The sequence below is a fragment of the Myiozetetes cayanensis genome, unplaced genomic scaffold (genome assembly GCF_022539395.1).
Source record: "Myiozetetes cayanensis isolate MyiCay16 unplaced genomic scaffold, myiCay2020 scf3, whole genome shotgun sequence".
In the NCBI taxonomy this organism is placed as follows: Eukaryota; Metazoa; Chordata; class Aves; order Passeriformes; family Tyrannidae; genus Myiozetetes; species Myiozetetes cayanensis.
In genome coordinates, this window is record NW_026087521.1 from 56970603 (window position 1) to 56983973 (window position 13371).

At 41.1% G+C, this 13371-nt stretch overlaps 1 long non-coding RNA gene across 1 annotated transcript; it reads right to left on the reverse strand.

Moving 5' to 3' along the window:
* Nucleotides 1–2533: 2533 nt before the first annotated feature.
* On the reverse strand, nt 2534–5510 carry LOC126644599 (uncharacterized). Its single transcript, XR_007629962.1, has 3 exons — nt 5412–5510; nt 3099–3254; nt 2534–2591 (listed from the first exon to the last, which is right to left on the reverse strand). It is a non-coding gene; the product is annotated as an uncharacterized LOC126644599 (long non-coding RNA).
* Nucleotides 5511–13371: the final 7861 nt, after the last annotated feature.

Sequence of the window (13371 nt, forward strand, 5' to 3'; positions counted from 1 at the left end):
TGACATCAAACTGCTCAAACAAGATCTTCCCAGAGCACTGCAAACACTCCTAGAAAAACAGAGCTTAGAACATTGCCATTACAGTACTGGGACAGCCCCATGACTGTTCTAGTCCATTAGGTAATCTCAGGTGGAGAGTAAAGCCAAATATCCATGAGTAAGTCTTGTGACTCAACTGCTGCTTCAGTAATTGGAGGTGGCTGAACATACATTATTGGAATTTTGTCAGGCAGTGATGATCTTTTAGCATATCTCCACAAAGTTGTTAGCGCTAACAAAATCAAAAACGTTAACGATGTGTGCTGATTTTGTCTGGGGTAGAGTTAATTTTTTTCACGATGGCTGGTATGGGGCTGTGTTTTGGATCTGTGCTGAACACAGGGTTGATAAGATAGAGATGTTTTTGTTATTGGTGAGCAGCACTTACACAGAGCCAAGGCCTTTTCTGTTTTTCGCACTGGCACGCTGGCAAGGATGTTGGGGGTGCATGGGAAGCTGAGAGGAGACACAGCCGGGACAGGTGACCCAAGCTGACCAAAGGGATATTCCATACCATATGACATCATGCTCAGCATATAGAGTGGGGGGAAGAAGGAGGAAGCGGGGGATGTTTGGAATGGTGGTGTTTGTCTTCCCAAGCAACAGTTAAGATGCACCAGGGCCTTGCTCTCCTGGAGATGGCTGAACATCTGTCTGCCATGGAAAGCAGGGAATTTATTCCTTGCTTTGCTTATGTGTGCAGCTTTTACTTTTCCTATTAGACTGTCTTTATGTCAGCCCACAAGTTTTCAAGCTTTTGTCCCTCTGATTCTCTCCCCAGTCCCGCTGGTGGGGCAGTGAGTGAGCAGCTGCATGGTGCTTCCTTGCTAGCCAGGATTAAACCATGACACCATGTTACATCAAATCTGCCTTTCAGCTACAACAGCTCAAATCTGCTATTTCACTGAAGTCCTGCTCAGTTCCTTTTTAACTACATGATTAACCTATCAACAGCTTACCGATAACAAAAACTGAGAAAATGGCTTAAAATAATTATAGGAGGGTTTCAATCTTTTGAACTCAAAGGATTCTAACCTAAGAAGACTGCAGCCAGCAGGTTACCTACCAACTCCTTTGATCATTTCTATGTTTGCTTGTTGTCTGGAGAAGTGGATGTAAACACTCACTAGAAATGCTACAGTATACTTCAGTCCTCCTCCAAGAGAATCTTCCAGTGTGAATTTGTTACAAATACAAAGAATCAAGACTATGTAACTGTGAGGCAATATTATGATTTTTTCACCACTCTGGATTGATGAGAAATCAGGTGCCTTTTATTTTCAAATAAATCTAAAGATGAGATATGGGAAAATGGAAAAGAATTGCTATAATTTCTGTCATTTAAAAAATATTAATATGGACCCCGTCTCTCTTTTTGTCACCATAATTTTTTGATTGTGAAAAATAGTTCACTGTATACCAGTGGAAATACAAACACTTCATTCTGAGATAATTCATTTAATTTTCCAGACTGGCTTCCTTTTCAGGTCTCTTCATTACCACGTCAGCCACAGCCTGCCTCTGCACACCCTGTGCTACTCATCAAAACGCATTTTCCTCAGCTTACAACCCCTCACCTACAGCCCATCTGCCCTTCGGTTGGGGTATTATGCATTGCCTCAGTAACCTCTTCTGTATGCGCCGTCCATATCTACACCGAGCCGCTCCCTCTGTACCCTTTTCTTTCTCATCCTTTGTTGAAGCCTGCATTTATTTTCAAAGACTCCTCTACTCAGCCTTTTATGTGTGGTGCTTTAAACCCTTTTATTCCCCTGAGCATTCCCAGCTATCCATTCTTTCCCTGAGAGGGAGGTGGATCTTCCTTGAAGTCATTATTCAGGGAAAGGAGACTAAGCCCCATTATTTGATTGATTTCACTAGTCATTGAAATGAATTGTAAGTAGGCACAACTAGCAAATGCTTGTTAAAATGGTTAATTTGATCATTTCTTTTCAGTGATAGTGGGAGAACATAAAAATCACAAAATGAGTAACGCAGCAAAATGGCAAGAATTATGTTTTGTCCTTTGAAATAATATTAAATGACAACATAAATCCTGTAGAAATACTTAAGGGGTATTACTATATCTACCAAGAGTTCATTATGTCTTACATTATTAGAATGAAAGGCAAAGAAATGAGTGATTAGATTATGATGTTAAAGCTGCACCATTTTTATTTAAGCAATTGCATTACTCGCAGTGCAGTGTGCCAGAAAAATGACTGGTTTGATGACAGATCTCCTTTTCTATTACAAAGCCCCTCTTAAAATAATACTCAACAAGACAAAGTAAGATACAAAATATCTTTATAAATGTGGGGAAAATGAGAAATTATTCTGATGATCTAAATTTGCCTAAAGCACTTGCTTGTATGACAAAATCACTGCAATAATTTGTCTAATTTAGTGATTTCATGCAGATTAGGTCGAATGTTTAAATAGGGTAGTGATTAGGACAGGAAAGACAGTGACAAAGCTCTTCAAACAAAATCTTACCCTGATCTGCCTCACTTATGCATTGTTTCAGTCCATACCAGAAATCTTGTACCTTACTGAGAGGAAAAAAGAAACAAAAAATGTTGGTTTTTTTTCTTAAAAATAAAACTGTCTACCATCAACTTATTAAAAACATGAACAACTTCCTGATTATAGTTAATTGAAGATGTTGGAAAAATGCTACATCGGCTTCAAGTGAACAGGCTAAGTTTCCATTGCCAAATATTGGGGTGTGATTTCCAATGGTTTTAGCAGAATTGGACCTGTAATCAGTGAATGGAAAGTAAAATATGGACAAGACCATTAAGATTCCAGTCATGTCTGACAGCGTCTCCAAACAAGTCTATGACAATTGCTGGAAGTATGGTTGGAACCCAGACCACTAAATTTTGCCAGGTGACTGTACTAATGACAGGCATCCTATGTTTGGAGACCTCATTCAGGCGTTAATGGTTCTGTAACAGTCTTAACATTGAAATTTCCTATGGGCTCAGCATTTGTTAATGTCTGGCCCTGGTCTCTAGGCTTTGCTCAAATAGAGGAAAGGAGCTGCAGTAACTCACCACTCCTCCATGGCCAAGGGCTTCTCTCCAGCATGTCCCCAGAAGCATTACAGCCAGTGCAGCGCCAAACCTTTTGCCATCACCTTTTGCAGTTCCAGTCATAGGGGTCTCTCAGGGATGGCTTCTGTGCAGAAATCCCCAGCTGCCAAAAGTGCCCTAGAAGCCATAGGAAGAGGTACATTACTTTAAGGACTGCACTAAAACATTTTTTGAAGTATTATTGCAATTGGCCTTTGGACTAAATCGCCTTAAGGCACTCCCTTTAGTAGCACAAGCTTGATTCGTGTGAGGAACTACTTCTCCTTGGAGGTTAATCCTTCGATTATGTATTCTCTGTCTCAATAACTTTATTGTACACTTAACAAGAATAGAGTCATATTTCATGCATCTCTTTCTAGCAGTGATCTGGAAGCACCTTGAAACTGGTTATTATTAAATTTGCCTATGTTTGCATGCAGTTTGCTAATGCTTCTCAGACCAGACAGCAATGACCCTTTGTTCCACGTTAAGCCCTGAGCTTATCAGAGCCATGGCAGTGGGTCCATCTTTATCAGAGAAGTGCTGGTTCCTTGGTTGAAATTCCTTAGATCTTTCTGAAGCCATCTGGGAGTAGTGTCTGAAATAAAAGGTCACTCTAACTGAAGTCTATGCAAAGCAGTGATTGCAGCAAAGCAAGTATCCTTCAGAATGTAATGCCTTCCATATACCAGTCTCTTATATGCATACAGAGATACGTTTGCATAACTTGTATTATTTATGCTGTAAACTTCATCAGTTTTCCATATTAAAATGTGATGATTTCATATTCGCTCTGTGGCAGTATATGCTGATCATCCTGGAAAATATTAATCATTTTTCTACTGTTTCTATTCTATGCAATCATCGTTCCATCATTTCTATTTTCACAGTGGATGAAAACTTACCCACTGGTGTGGGTAAGTTGATAGTCTGCTACCAGGTCCTTACTAGAAGCATAAAGCATTGTTTAAAAAAATTATTTAATAAAGAAATAGGAACTCAGTGACAGGAAATACCATTATAGACTTTAGAATACCAGGAACATAATTAGTACTATGGTATAATGATGAAAGAAAGCAATAAAATAATTTTACTCCATTCTGTAATTTTTGAAACACTGTAAAATTATCGTGTCAGCAGGGAATGGTTGGTTTCTTTTCTTTAAATTTCATCTGTATTCTGTCTTAGGGCTATTTTCTCTTTAAAAGAACACAGAATGCAGTGAATACTGTACAAATGAATTTCGAATTCACATAGTACATAAATGATTGTCTTTTTTCAGGTTGAGAATCTTACAATTAGGAGAGTTTATAGTGTCTGAAGAATCATTGGTTCTGTGGTCCCAGGAAAAAATGTGAGATGTGAGCATTTGATCTGTTATCTCTGCAAAGCCATGGAGGCTCAGGAGGGCAGAAATAATAGCATCACTGTACCAGCCTTATCCAACGCAAAGAGAAATTACACGGTGCCAGTTTGAAAAATTCAGAGCGACAAGAAGAACCTACATGCTTGATATATTTAAATTTTGTAGAAAACAAAACCTAATATCTCATAAAATAGTCACAGAATCAGAGAATATGCTGATTGGAAGGGACACACAAGGATCACTGAGGCCACCCCTTAGGCTCTGCACAGGACCATTCCCAAGAGTCACACTGTGTGCCTGAGGGTATCAACCAAACACTTCTTGAACTCTGTCAGGCTTGGTGCTGTGACCACTGCCCTGGGGAGCCTGTTCCAGTGCCCATCCACCCTCTGGGGGAAGAACCCTTTTCTAATATCCAAACCAAACCTCTCCTGACAAAACTTCAGGCCATTCCCTTGGGTCCTGTCACTGGTCACCACAGAGATCAGTTCCTGCCCTTCCTCTTCCCCTCACGAGGAAGCTCTGGACTGCAGTGAGTCTCCCCTTGTCTCCTTCATGCTGAAGAGATCAAGTGACCTCAGCCACTCTTCATATCGCTTCCCCTCTAGACTCTTCACCATCTTCATGGCCCTCTTTGGATGCTCTCTAACAGCTTAATATCTTTCCTATATTGTGGTGCCCAAAACTGCACATGATATTTAAGGTGAGGTCATACCAGTGCAGTGCAGAGCAAGACAATCCACTCCCTGGACCAGCTGGCAATGCTTTGCCTGATGCTCTCCAGAACATGGTTGGCCCTCCTGACTTCCAGGGCACTGCTGACTCACATTTAATTTGCCATCAAACAGGGCCCCCAGGTCCCTTTCCACAGCACTGCTTTCCAACCTCTCATTCCCCAGTCTGTCCATACATCCGGGGTTGCCCCATACCAGGTGCAGAATCTGACATTTCCCCTTGTTGAGCCTCATATGGCTGGTGATTGCCCAGTCTTCTCATTTGTTGAGGTCTCTCTGCAGGGCTTCCATGCTTCAAGAGAGTTAAGAGAAGTTGTAAAGCAATAAACCACTAGATCAATTGGAGTAAAGACATTAGAAACAAAAGCACAACACAAAGGACACCAAGTGCCATCTCCACTTCCTGCTGATGGCCACGTCAAAACATCCCCTGCACTAATTGTTATTTCTACCCTATATTAAAAGTGATTATTTAAAGTGCTGATCAGAGAGATCATTGTGCCACAGGTCTGTTCCAAATCCTTACATGTTTTTGTTTCAGAAACAGAACGTGTTGGGACAAATCCAGCTAGTACATGTTAAACAACAGCAAAAGCACTGAAATCAATGTGCTTGCTGTATCAATACTGATACAGCTCTGTATCCAATATTTATTTTCTTTTGACCTTATTTATGAAATATCTACAATAGAAAACAAACATACTGGAGGATACCCAATTCTGGAAGCCATCTGATTCTCTGCTTTTTATTTACCTTAACTATTTTCAGCAGGATACTGGAATTCAGATTTTTTAAGAAGGAGAACAGTCAGTCTGAGCTTCTATATATAGTCAGTCAGCATGCTGCTATTTCATTAAAACCTAATGTAGACCGAACTAAACACTTCTCTGAACTAATTTATCAGACATGGAAAACTTCAGAATACTAAATCACTTATGGTCTCATTTTATATTAATAAATGTAGGGAGATGTATTGTTGTCTTAAAGATTCATGTATTTATAGTATGAAAACACAGTAGAGAAGGAAAGACAAGACCTGACAGAGACACAAGTTTAGTGAAGCCACGCTTGGTCAAGAAATGGGGCTGAGTTCTTTTATGAGAAAGGTGAACAGGAATTCTAGGTGCGAAAAACAGGATTTGGTGATGAGATTTAAGGCAACTCAGGAAACCATTTAGTCTGTTCCAGTCAGCAAAGGCAGCATGGCAGAAGGAGCTCACTGCCAGCTGTGGCGAAAGAAGCAGAGGAAACGCAATATTTAAACAATTCCCATTGAATTCCATAAAAAGCCTATGTTCAAAGAGTGTTGGGGTTGCAAAGTTGAGTACTCAGACGGTAGGAAATGCCTGATTAAAAGTTTCTCAGACAAATTAGTCTTGTAACTCTTATATGCACTGTAAAATCTTTAATTACAGGATAACATATACCTTTTTACATGGCACCTTTGGCCTTTAAGTGCACATGAAGGGCATACATTTAATGAGCACCTATTCATTAGCTTGTTTTATCCTCATTGTTAAGTGTATGGCCTCATGCCTCATTTACTATATTTTACTGAAACTCTGCCCTGAATACACAATTAGTAATATCCTCATAGGATCACCCATGTAATTTATTGCTATACTTCTTAGTGCTTTACAAACATTAATTAATGTCTCCAACTTCCTTGAAAGGATATGTCATTTTTCTTACTTTTATGGCTTGGAATAGTGTGAGACGACAAAGGACTGATCTGTTTTCTCAGGAAAGCCCATATTCCTGTGTGCTGGATTCCTATTTCTGTCTCCTCTTGAAGAAATTACCTATCACCATTTCCTTTTTCCATCCTGGTGTGAAGCTGGAGCCCCTTGTCCTGCAGGAATACCATGCCAGCCATCTGATAAGCCAGTGAATCTCTGCCCTTGATTATTTTGGGGCAAGTCTATCCCACTGGGCTATCTGCAGTCTTAGGTCTGACCAGGCATTTCCCTTGTTGCCTAAATGGCTGTGGGGAAAAAAGACTCCAAGCATAATTAGGTAGGAGATAAGATAAGGATACAAAGGCTTTAATGAGCCCCCAGGCTTTCTGGAATACCCTCAACATGCTCCTGAAATACAGATGTTCACAGTTTTTATAATGATTTTCACCTAATCCCTGTCCAGCCACCACCCAGGTTCTGCCCCTGCCACGCCTCTTGGGAATTGGGTCTGGGGGTGTTTTGGGACCCCCTCTTCCTCATCTTCATCTTCCTCAGAGCACGTAATGTCCTTGGAGGCCTTCCAGAATTCTAGGACTGAAGGTTGTTGCGTCTATGGCTGTATCTTCTTCCGTAGGGTTAAGATGTTCCCTATAATTCTACCTTGAAAAAGAGACAAAACAGGCCAGTGGAATTTAGGGAAATTGATATGGGAATGGGTAACAGGGATTTGAGCTGGTGTGTTAAAGGGTAAAGGGATAATACAATGCTACTCTAAAATCTACATTTACTACATAACTACTTCTAAGATCTACAAAAATTAAAAAAAATCAAAACATCAAAACTCCAAGGTATCACCCTGAAAAAGCAAACCTAGTGCTTGAAGGAGAGAAGTATCACTGTGTAAACAGAAACAGGGAAGTGCTCCTTCAAACGAACCAGGCAGCCCTGCAGGAGATTCTGCTCCTACAGCTCCTCACGTGTTAGTGCTGGGGGTGTTCAGTGAGGGTTTGAGTGGCTTCCCCACTCGGCTGCAGCACACAATGGGGGAGCAATGCCACTGGCCACAGATCGCAGCTGCCACCAGAAAATTCCTGACTTCCTACCTTGAAATGATGGCAGCACAGCCATTATATCCAGCCTGCCTTGCTGTGGTCTTGCCAGCATGGAGCTTATGGCCATCCCATTCAACCAACCTGGTATTCCTGCTCCTCCCACAGCCACAGCTATGGTATATACCATTGGGCCCTTCCTCCTTGATGGTAGGAAGAGAGCCTCTCCTCTGTGCCAGCCAGAATGTGTCCCTTGAGCAGTAGAGCCTGTTTACTGTAGCCTTCCTGGGCTCATAGCCCATCACTGATTTCCTGACAAAGTGAGTTCCCACACTGATGCATTCACTGGGACGTTGCTGCTGGTCTGGGGGAGATGCAGGTGGTTCAGCTGATTCTCCCACACTTCTAGAAAGATTTGCACTGTACAGCAGGCAAGGTTTGGCTTCATCCATGGCTCCCTCCTTCACACCCATGGCCACCCCTGTGCCTGGAGACACTAGCTCATGGAATTTATAAAGATGCTCTGGATCTTACAGCTGTGAACACTTCTAAAGTTGCTCCGGTGGACTCCTCGTTACAAACACCAAGGAAATGATCCTAAAAGACACAGGTGTACTGAGCTTCTTTTATCGTGATGCTGCACATTCGCATGAGCTATCTTTAATTTTAGAAGTTCATATTTGCATTGTTCCCTGTGAAGCAGAAGCAAGCCTGAGCTGCTGCTGTAATGAGCTGGAAATCTTTTCAATAGAAAATGTCATCCTCAGTCTTCTGCCTTTGCAGACCCATTAGATCCCAAGTCCAGCAGAAGCCCTGCACTTAGTTCTGTGAAGAGCAGTAGTAGAAATGTCAGCATCAGTATGGATGGAGCACAAGTAGAAAATGTGTGATGTGGGAGAACAGGAAGAAGTGGAAGAAAAAGGGATGATAGAAAAGCACGTGTTAATGGCAGCTAAATTTGTAGGTCATAAAGTCTCCAGAACAACTATCTGCAATGTTTACAAATATCCAAATTGAAAAAAAAAAACCAATTGGTAACCTAAATACAGCAGCCTACACCCAGAAAGAGAGACAAAAGAGCAATGAGTTAATCAGCAATTTTGCGTAATGACTCACAGATGTGGGACAGATGGAGAGACAAAGGATTCAGTCATTGGCATCTTTTGAAAGGTGTAAAAGACACATTCATAAACCAACCACATGGCTGCCTTTAATAACAACCCAGAAGGCACTATGAGAACTAAATAGCTCTAAATAGCTAGCTTCTCTGATCCTTTGTCACCACAAATATTCCTGGGCAGACCTTGCAGACACACCTTCAAGCTTCCTAGTAGGAAAGAATGAGTGAGTAAAACTATGAGAAGACTGACTGTGCACCAGTGATACACGGTTTGTACAAAGCAAAATAACTTTTCCTTGTTATGCTGTCTCTTGTTGAGGGTTGCTCTATTAGTTAGCTTTTCAGAAGAGTTCTGGATGCCCTCCACAGCTCACCTCCCACTGGGCAAGCGAAGGTTCTCCTGTCTGGACTCAGCCAGCACAGCCCATTTGCACATTGAGGCTAAGCAGCAGCACATGCTCACTGGTGTGATTTCCTGGCAGAAATCAGGTTTGATTTGAGTCCCAGATCAAATGGAGAACAACCAGCACATAGTGAAGGGCTTTGAGTGGCCGTGGCCATATCCCTGTGTCTCTGGCTCTCATGCAGGGTCACAGCTTACTCAGCTTCCTGCAAGGTAGCATCTGAGTGTCGCACAAGGAATGCCACACAGATTTCAAAAGAGGATCTCACTCATCCACCATCTCTCTCTAGTCCTTTACTAGATCATCTGTAACGCTCACAAGCTGTGTCAGTTGCCTCTACTGTCTGGAGAAAGATGACATCCATCTCCACTCCCAGATGCCCACCTCCTCAAAGTTTTAGGCTGCCACTCCACTAAGGCACCCGACAAACTTCACAGGCTGGGGAGGGGATCCAAGCCAGTCTGTACAAACAAGTCACTCTTCCCTTGCCTATTAATGGCTTTGCAAACTCCTGTAGCATGTAACTATAGTACACACCCTTAAATGTTTTACGAGCTTGTGATAGTCACCCATTCATCATTTATGGTCGAGTACTAAAATATCTTGCAGGCAACTGTAACACTTGAAAGTGTTAATAAACATCATTTACACAGTGACAATTTCTTAAATGTTATAAGAAAGTTGTGACATCAGCATAATTGGTATTTTATTTTTCAAAGCACTTTCAACAAGAATAAATCCATATAGACTAGACAGAGGTGGGCACAGAAAAGAAATTCAAGCTATTTAATTTCCATGCAGCACTGGGAATATAAGGTTGGATTACAGCCTTACACCATCGGTGCTGAAAACTCTGCTTATATAGGAATAAGTAGTAAATACTGTAGTTGTATTCCCATATACTGTACTCTGCCCTCCTTACAGGTGAACTTTTAGTTTGGGCTCCATTAAATTACTGCAGAACAGGCTACATTCAGACACAGCAGCCTGATTATTGCCAGGAAAAATAAACTGCTTCAGTCCGTGGCTATCTAGAAATATCATACTTGGTCATAATCAACATTCACATAGATTTAGGTTACTTCCTATATCCAAAAGTTAATCCTTTACTGTAAAACATGTGCACACCATCATAAGCAAATAGAAAATAACTGTAAATAACAAAGAACTGCTTTGCTTCCTCTGTTTCACTTCAGCAGTGCAAGGGGACTCCAGTGAGAATGATAATCATGGCCAAAGACGTTACACAGCACAGCTGTAAAATTAATCTAACAGTTACTCATTAGGGTCAGCACTCCTTAAATAGCTATTTTCCAGCCCAATCAAATCCCTGATCTGGTTCATTGCACAAATAACTATGCTGGCACAGAGGGCAGAAAAGAGCAGCAGGAAGTTGTGTGGCAAAATGCTTCTTAAGGCCTCACCAGTGGCAGATGAAGATGATCAAAGCTATACAATGCAAGCACTCCCATGGAGTTTGTCACCATGTCCTTTAAGAGCATGGTTTAATGGTGGATTTGGCAGTGTTAGGTTTATGGTTGGACTTGATAATCTTAAATGTCTTTTCCAACATAAACAATGTTATGACTTTGTGATCTTTCCATAGCAGTCTGTGTGTCCTTCATCAAGGCCATTGGCAGGCAATATTTTAGAACTAAGCAGTGAGAGGCCTGTGGCAGTATGTACAGGAGAAAGTCCAATCTTATGATATGGTAGCAAAATGTAAACACTACAAGACAGCTGGTTAAATAATGAGTCTACACAAATCCAGCAGCAATTTGTCTGTAATGTGATAAAATAATACAGGAACAGCTTTAGAGCAGTACAGAGCCACAGCCATCAACTTCCTTCTGCAGATATATAATAAATGCATACCAGTCCTCAGCACTGCTCCTGATATTCAGGGAAAAAAACAGAGGTGTTTTTTCCAATCCTGTGTGTGCCTATAGTAGCAATTACTTCAAAATGAATTTTTTTCTGACCAGGTATTGCAAAATGCTGGCTATCTTGAACAGAATTGGGGTCTGGCTGCAAGAGAGGGAATTACTGTCTTCATATGAAACTCGGTTGATGGTTTTCTCAGAGTTTGGAACTCACCAACCTGATGATTCCTGGGAAAGCTTTATAGACTCTGAGAATCATTTAGGTTGAAAAGACCTCTAAGATCGCCACCTCAAACCTTAGCCTAACAATGCCAAGTTCACCACTAAACCATATCCCTAAGTGCCACGTCTACAAGTCTTCTAAATATCTCCAGGAATGGTGACTCACAGCTTCCCTAGGCAACCTGTTCCAGTGCTTGACAACCCTTTTGGTGAAGAATTTTTTCCTAATATCAAATCTAAACCTCTCCTGGTGCAACTTAAGGCCTTTTCTTCTTTTCACTTCCTACCTGGGAGAAAAGGCTGACTCCTAAATCACTATGACTGCCTTTCAGGTATTTGGAGAGAGTGATAAGGCCAGATTTTTTGGGTAGCACAGCTCCTGTCTGTTGTATATTGGCAGCTCTGTCATTAAAATAATATCGGATAGTCAGGACAGGAAGGGATAAAGCGCCATTACCACCTGCAGATTGCTGTCTCCTGCAGCCTATATGCTCTGTATGGTGATTGCCTGGCAGTTTTGAATCTGCTGACTCATGGAAATGGCACAGATTAAACTTCCAGGCTGGAAGGTATAAAAACACCAGTTGAGGAAAAAAGCTTTGGAATCTCATTCAACAGCAGTTGCACTGCTGGGGCTGCTGTGCTCCCCAGTGTGGTAGCAGCGATACCAGCACCATGACAGAAGAGGAAGGGTGAGCATCTCACCACGAGTTAGGGAACTATTTTGCACATCAGCACCTCAGCTGAGTCACAAGTTGTCAGCTGCAAGTTGTAAACTAGAAAGAAACCTCATAATTTTTGTGATGAATTAGTGAAATCACATAGTAGATTAGTCTGTGTGAAGGGGATTGAGCCCATATTTGTTGTGTTTCTTTCTTTTTCAATGAGCTCATAAAATAGTTTAGTTTACAGAGTATGTTGTCCTGTAAATCTGGAAGATTCAGACAGACCCTGAGAGCAGTCCTGAAATGTTGTTCATTTCAACGTGACTTGGCCTATTTCATCACAGAAGAGTGAATAAAAAGTTGAATTAACTAACTTCAACTTATTGTGAAAAAGTAAATAATTGCAGAAATCCCAGCAGCTGAAGCCTGATTCATGTGAAAGTTTGCCTACATCTAGACAGGCAGGTGAGCCTAGGAAATCAAGATATTTGCTATTTTGATCACCTAAGGTGCCTGAAATAAAGACAAGATAAAATAAAATAAAAATTTAGCTATGTTAGTGTGACTTTGCAAAATTGTAACCTCTTGAATAAAGGTTGCTGCCCAAATTGTGGGCAACTAAGATAAAGCTAGCTTACATAAACAAAAGGGACTGTCAGGGAAAGCAGGAAAGACTTTTAGCATGTAGCATCAAAAGGGAGACAAGAGAGGGCTGGGGGAAACCTAAGCTGTTTGAAATGATAAAACTTTATGTAACTACTCTATAGTAATAAGAATAGGAGTTAGGCAACCAAATGTCTATTTAGATAAGGCAGACTTCATAAAGAGTGTATATGATAGATAATTTTGAAACTCACTCCTTCAAATATATAAAAAGCTGTTGTGTTTCTTTTCTCAGTGGAAAAGCACGGTGGTGGGGGCAGGAACCCCCTGCACCTCCCCAGCTGTAATAAAAGTGTGCTTTACATATTGTTTAAGGATTTTTTTGAATCATGCTCGTGGACCCAAAGAGATGCAGATATTAATTAGTTTGATTACATAGGATACCCTTGAAGCCAAGGTATTGGGAATTACATACCCCAAATAAACTTATTTAAAACCAGATTGGACTAGATATTTTGTTTTCTGCTAAC